The 6,437-nt window shown below is 49.4% G+C and overlaps 1 long non-coding RNA gene across 9 annotated transcripts in view; it reads left to right on the top strand.

Moving 5' to 3' along the window:
* Positions 1 to 6,072, top strand: part of LOC128774307 (uncharacterized) — a 24,487-nt gene extending 18,415 nt beyond the window's left edge. For 7 of the 9 annotated variants that reach the window (XR_008418892.1, XR_008418894.1, XR_008418891.1 and 4 more), the window contains 2 exons: positions 1 to 1,991; positions 3,774 to 6,072. The exon at positions 1 to 1,991 is cut by the window's left edge. This is a non-coding gene — a long non-coding RNA (uncharacterized LOC128774307). The remainder of the gene's footprint in view (positions 1,992 to 3,773) is intronic. The other 2 variants (XR_008418887.1, XR_008418893.1) reach the window with 1 other exon arrangement.
* Positions 6,073 to 6,437: the final 365 nt, after the last annotated feature.

The raw sequence follows: 6,437 nt of genomic DNA, 5'->3' as shown, positions 1-6,437 counted from the left end.
GCCTTCATTTCCTGACCACTTCCAGTCTAGAGCTCTCTCATATTTCTATATGTGGGAGGCCCATCCCTCTGGGGATGTCCAGTTTCCTAGTGTCAGGATGTTGGTATCCAGGAGTGGGAGCTATGTGGATGTATGTATCTCCCAAAGGCCTGGGTATCTCTCAAAGTTTGTCAGTCACAGGGAAGGAGTTATTCTGAGCTATCTACTAGAAAACCCCAACCTGACCTGGCAGTGGGGGCTGTACAGAATCACCAAAAATGAGGAGCAAGGAAGGCCTAAGGATAACCTAGTGGCTGCATGTCAGAACACCTAGGTTAGGGCCCCCTCTCCTTACTCTCCTGTGATCCAAGTTATTCACTTAATCTTTTTTTTTTTTTAATTTTTAAGTTTATTTACCTATTTTGAGAGAGAGAGGGAGAGAGAGAGAATCCCAAGCAGGCTCCATGCTGTCAGCACAGAGCCTGATGTGGGGCTTGAACTCACAAACCATGAGATCATGACCTGAGCTGAAACCAAGAGTTGGATGCTTAACTGACTGAGCCACCCAGGTGCCCCCACTTAATTATTTAAACTCCTTGTTGCTTCATCTATAGATCAAGAATGATAATGTTTACCTCCCTAGATTTTAGCGGGATCAATTAAAGTGATATGTGAAAGGAAACACTCTGAAAACTGCCAAATTTAAATAAATATTATTTTAAGGTCTGGAAAAGGTCTGACTGCTGGAGAGAGGGAGATGCTATGAATCCAGCCCGGTCCTTGGCTTAGGAACACTACTGGTTTGTTGACTAGAGGGGTGTGATTCTTTGCCCTGTGGTCATTGGGGTGGGGAGCTATAAATCAAAATCAAACACAGGGCTAGCACAGAGGGTACGGAGGGTAGCACAGAGTATCCCTGTCATCTTCCCCACCTCCAGTCCCAGCTTCTGACCTCTAGTTCTCCCAGCCAACACCCCACCCTGACCCTCCACCCTTCTCCCCAGTCAGCACCTTCACTGCCGTCATACTAGATCACAGACTGTACAATTTCACCCTCCATACCCCCCTTTTCGGCACCTCCTCCAACCCGAGCCTTCTGTGGGAGACAGATGGGGTGTCTGCAATGGAAAAGGCTCTGGGCTCTACGCCGCCTTGGGTGGGCAGCCCCCCTCCCATCTCCCCAACTACTCCTGCTCCTTACCTAAGACACTCAGATTCACCCTGGGCAGCTTTGGGAGCTGCTGAGGATTCCAACACTCTTCCCTTCTCAGACTCAGCCCAGAAGCAGAGCCAGAATGACATCTTTCTCTGAGACCCAGCCCCCAGCCCCTCTTCATGGAATGCCAACACAAAGGAGGAAATAGGTTAGGAAATGGTAGGGCTCCATGGGACCGATGTGAAGAGGCAGGGAGGAGCCCAGAATCCCTCACTGAGGACTGGATGGCTAGGGTTTGGGGTCTGAGTTGACAGAGGAGGCTGAGACTAAGCGGCCCCTTTGTTCCAGAAATCTAGGGTCCCTGGAGGGAGGACTCAGCTTGGGGAGGGGGGAAAGGGAGCTAACATTACAGAGCACCAACTGTGAGCCAGGCACAATGCCAGAGACTTCCCATACCTGTACTCACAACTAGCAGGTGAGGTGTCAGGGTGAATAGGTGTCTCATGAGCTCTCAGCATCTCTCAACACAATTGACCAACTTCTCCTTTGATTCTATGATTTCACTGCCAATTCTCCTACACTCTGGCTGCTCTTTCTCTGTCTCCTTTGCAAGCTCATCCTCAACTCCTTGGACTCAGCCAAGTCCCCCGATTATACACTTTCACAGTACTGTATATTCTTCTTTCAGAGCACTTAGAACAGTGATTTCACACTTATTTGTGCAGTCATTTGAATAATAATAATCCTATTTCCCCCACCAGATGGAAAGTTCCACGAGGACAGTGACCACATCTATCTGTATTCACCAAAGTGCTCCCAGTGCCCAGCACAGTGCCTAGCATAAAGCAACTATTTGGTAAATATTTGTTGGATGAATGAATAAATGACAAAAGGACATCCCTCTGGCCTAAACTCAGTTTTTTATCCACTTCCTCACCCGAGAGTTGAGTCATCCCCAATGTATGGACCAGAGAACAGGGTGCCTGGGAGGTCAGGCCACCTCATTCTCCCTGGGAGGGGAGAAATCCATCAGGACAGGACTAAACCAAGTTTCAGGATATGAGGCCCCTACCTTACCAGTGCCTGGACCTGCCTGTATGCTCTCCAGCTTTTCCAGGGATGGAGAGAATTCAAAGTCCCAACAACTCTCCATGTGGGTCCTGAAATCACTCATGAGCTGGAGGAGAGGAGTTCCATCAGAAAAGGGTGCTCTGAAGAAAACCCCTCTTTTCTGCCTTAGCTGAGACTGCAGAGACCATCTGTTGCCACTCCTCTGTTTGCTCCTGTCCCGTTCCCCTGGACTTCAGAGAAGGAGATGGTTTGACCAAGTAGGAGGGATAGATGGTGAGAACAAGACAATCTGCTTGTTCTTTGAAATGTCTGGGGCGATAGTGATGATCCTCAGCTAGGTGACTGGAGCAGAGGAACACAGGAGCCAGCAGCCAGTCCTTTGGGGCTGTAGTCTTTAGGCCCTGGGAAGCAGGGAATGGACAAAATGACCTCTAGGAGCCCAGCCTTCAGCCCAGGGGCTTTATCTGACATCTTTGCTGCCCTTGCCATCCGACCTCAAACAAAATACCTGAATCTGCAGGAAGTTAATGTTACATCAGGCTTGGCAGCCCCTTCCTCTCCCAGACCACTCCCAATTCTAGCCAACTGCCCATCCCAGAGCATCTCTCCCACCCAGCTTGGCATCAATACTCAGTCCTCATGGTGTCTTTGACCCAGTCGCCTTGTCCTGACAATGCCCCTCAGCACCCCAGTACCTGGGGTCGTGGATCTGGAAGCCACTCTAGGCATTGTTGCTCTCTCTGACCCCACCTGTTCTCTGGGTCCCTAATGAAGTAGGACAACTCAGGCTCTGGGCCAAGTCCCTATGTCCTCATCAAAGGCAACATCTGTCTTCTCAAAGAAGATAAGCCTGTGGGGAAGGAGGTGGGACAGGCACAGGGGAGAAACCCCAATCCTGCCTGGGCCCTCACCCCAGATTCCACTGCAGGCACAGATTGAGGGTGAGGGGGGAAGGCAAGACCGCCACAGAGGCCTATACTCACACATGCCCCTGTACAAGCCTTCATGCCTCTGAGCCCCAAATATGAGGGCCCCTCCTGGGCTCACCCAGCTACCTGGGCTGCTGCTGCTGCCAAGCCGGCTTTCTTTTATTCATGCGTTGTTTTATTGCTGGCAAATGCTGCTGCTTGCCGCTGTTAGAGGCGTTCCTGCCAAATCCATCCCAACATCTTGGCCTGGCATCAGGGCGGCATGCTAATGTGGAAATTTAAAGAGCCGCTCGGCTTTAAATCGGAATTTTAAATGAGCAGCAGTGCTCCAGAGGGACCCAGGCAAAATCGAACAGTATCTGATCCACCCTTCCTATTCCCACTCCTGTAGCATCACCCTAGTTCCTCTCACCTCTCCCCTCGACTTGGACACTAGATGAGGAAGTGGCATGGTACACACCAGGTCAGAGGATTTGATGCAAGATGGTCATCCCAGGAGCTGGGATCCCTCAACTCAAGACCAAGAGGGAATCCACCAGTTGCTGTCATGGGCAAATGGAGGCAGGGAACTTCAACACAAGGGATCAAGGCTGGGGATAGTGAAACTAATATTCCTACGCCACTTCCCATTTTACCAGGAAACAAGAAGAGAAGACCCAGAGCAGGAAAGAAGGAAGATGGAATTCCATGAAGACACTCCTGTGCAGTATACACTTGTGCACGCTGGGATATGTGCATGCAGGTCAGGATGCTTGCTGAAGCCCTGTGGAGCATGTGTACACGCAGCTCACTTATTACCCATGCACGGAGAAGAATTATTCACATATGCAGAGCAGTCTTCCCACATCCAGACCACTGTCCTAACCAGGTTGGTTTCTGCAAGTTGTTAGCCTGAGCCATGTTTTTCCATGAATCCTAATGCACCAATGTTCCCCAGCTCCTGGCAGCTACCTTGAGTCAGCCATGATGGTGATGAAGCGCCACAGCAACTCTGCCAGCATAGGGGTTAGGGATACCTGTGCTCATCCTGTGCACCTGTCTGGATTACAGTGTGGTGCCTTCTCTGGTGGTCATATATGACAAGCCTATACATCTCACTTGGGAGAGGCGCTGGGCATAGCTTTGATTTCAGAGGAAAGAGGAGGCTAATGAGAGGTGAGAGAGGCAGAATCTATGCCTCTCTGTGGCCCCCTTTCCTCCTTACCTGTTCTCATGAGACAGGTGGCCCCTCATTATCAGAAAACATTTACTGAGTGCCTACCCTCAAGGAGACACTGCTCAGTTGAGCACAGTGCCTCACATTTTTTCTGAGCTAGGTTGATGACAGCCATTAAGAATCTGGATGTGCTGTCCCCATTGGAGGATCCACAGGAACTCTCATGGTAACCTCAGCCTTTTCCATGTTAGACTGCCAGGCCAAGGGATGCTTCCTGACCTTCCCCAGGAATCCTCCTTCCTCAAAGAAGCCAGCTTCTTCACGGACTGGTGTGGCTGCCAGCCAAGAGGCTTGGGGCAGGCTTGGGGCATGCAGCTGGCACCTGCCCACCAGATCCCCAAGGAGCACTCTCCCCCCCTCCAACTCCATAGCCCCATTCAGATGGCCCCTGGACTATAAGGAGACAGAGCTCACTGTTTCCCATTCCCAGAGAAAACTTCAAGCTGGAACACCCCTCACCTCCCTTTCCACCATAACCTGCTCCAAGATCCTCCACTCAGACTAAAGACCCACCAGGTACTTTTTCCAGACAGGACCAAATACTTAATACAGAAGGGGTTGTGCAGGAGCTGAGTAAGGGGCCTTTGGGGGAGAGGCTTGGGCTGGAATTATGGGAGAAGTTGCTGAGGTCAACAGATGGATCAGGAAGAAGAACTCCATGAGAAGGACATAGGACAGGGGGACACAAAGGGAGAAGGCTAAGTGAATCTGCTTCTCTCATCTAATTAGCAACATGCAAATAATATGCAAATCAATCCCTTTGTTTAGAGACCACAGGGCTTGTGTTTTTTGGATGTGTTCTACAGAGGGACCATCAGGCAGCATCTCTGAGGCCCTCAGACATGGAACACTCAAGAGGGAGGCTCAAGAGAGAGGCCAGAGTGTAGCCATCTTATTGTAGCTTATTCCCTTGATGAACTCACTCTCTATGGGCCTCAATTTCCCTATGTGTGAAATGGGACGACTGCACTGGATGGTCTCCAAGGCCTAGGGTCAGTCTAGCATTCTCTGATTTGAAGCCCAGTGCAGCACAAAGTGGAGGGGTTGATTCCATTCTGGGTTGGAAGCTACTTGGCCCTCTTGCCCCTGCCAACTACCTCAGCAGTTCTGTCATACCACCCCCTACGTCCCCATGCACCTGTCCTCCCAAACATGGACAATCTTCTAAAGTCAATGTTCTTCCTTACCCCTTTACTGACACTGTTTCCTCTGCTTGGAATGCCCTTCCTGCTTTAGCCCCTCACCTGGCTAATTCCTTCCCTAACTCCAACAGCCTTACCTACCTTCCTCTTCTACCTTCTGGGCATCCCTATGCACTGTTTAGTTCTCTCATTTCCCATTGGACTTTGAACTCCTAGAGGGAAGGTACTGGGTTTTGTTCAGGATGGAATCTCCACTGGGGCTCCTGGGTGGCTCTGTTGGTTAAGCTTAAGCATCTGACTCTTGATTTTGACTCAGGTCGTGATCTTGTGGTTTGAGAGATTGAACCCGAGTCAGGCTCTGAGCTGACAGTGCAGAGCCTGCTTGAGATTCTCTCTTTCTCCCCCTTTCTGCCCCTCCCCTGCTTGTGCCTTCTCTCTCTCTCTCAAAATAAATAAATAAACTTAAAAAAAAAAAAGCTGGAAACTCCATTGTAAATGTATTCATTTTCCATAGCTTCTGTAACAAATTACCACAACTTTGGTTGCTTAAAAACAAAACAAAACAAAAACAAAAACCAACAAATTTATTCACTCACATTTCTGGAGGCCAGTAGTTCAACATCAGTTTCACTGGGCCAAAATCAAGGTGTTGGCAGGACTGTGCTCTCTCTCTGGAAGCCCTAAGGGAGAATCTATTCTTTCAGCTTCTAGTGGTCTTTGGCATTTATTTGCTTGTGACTGCATCACTCCCAATTTCTTCCTCTGTCTTCACATCATCTTTTATTCCTCTCTGTGTGTATAATCTTCCTCTGCCTCTCTCTTATAAGGACACTTGTGGTGGCATTTAGAGCCCACCCAGATGATCCAGAATAATCTCTGCATCTCAAGATTCTTTTTTTTTTTTTTTAATGTTTATTTATTTGAGAAAGAGAGAGCGCAGGCGA

The sequence above is a fragment of the Panthera pardus genome, unplaced genomic scaffold, assembly GCF_024362965.1.
Source record: "Panthera pardus isolate Hobbes unplaced genomic scaffold, ASM2436296v1 HiC_scaffold_3, whole genome shotgun sequence".
NCBI classification, from domain to species: Eukaryota; Metazoa; Chordata; class Mammalia; order Carnivora; family Felidae; genus Panthera; species Panthera pardus.
Note: the sequence above shows the minus strand (reverse complement) of the source record. Positions and strands in the feature narration are given on the sequence as shown.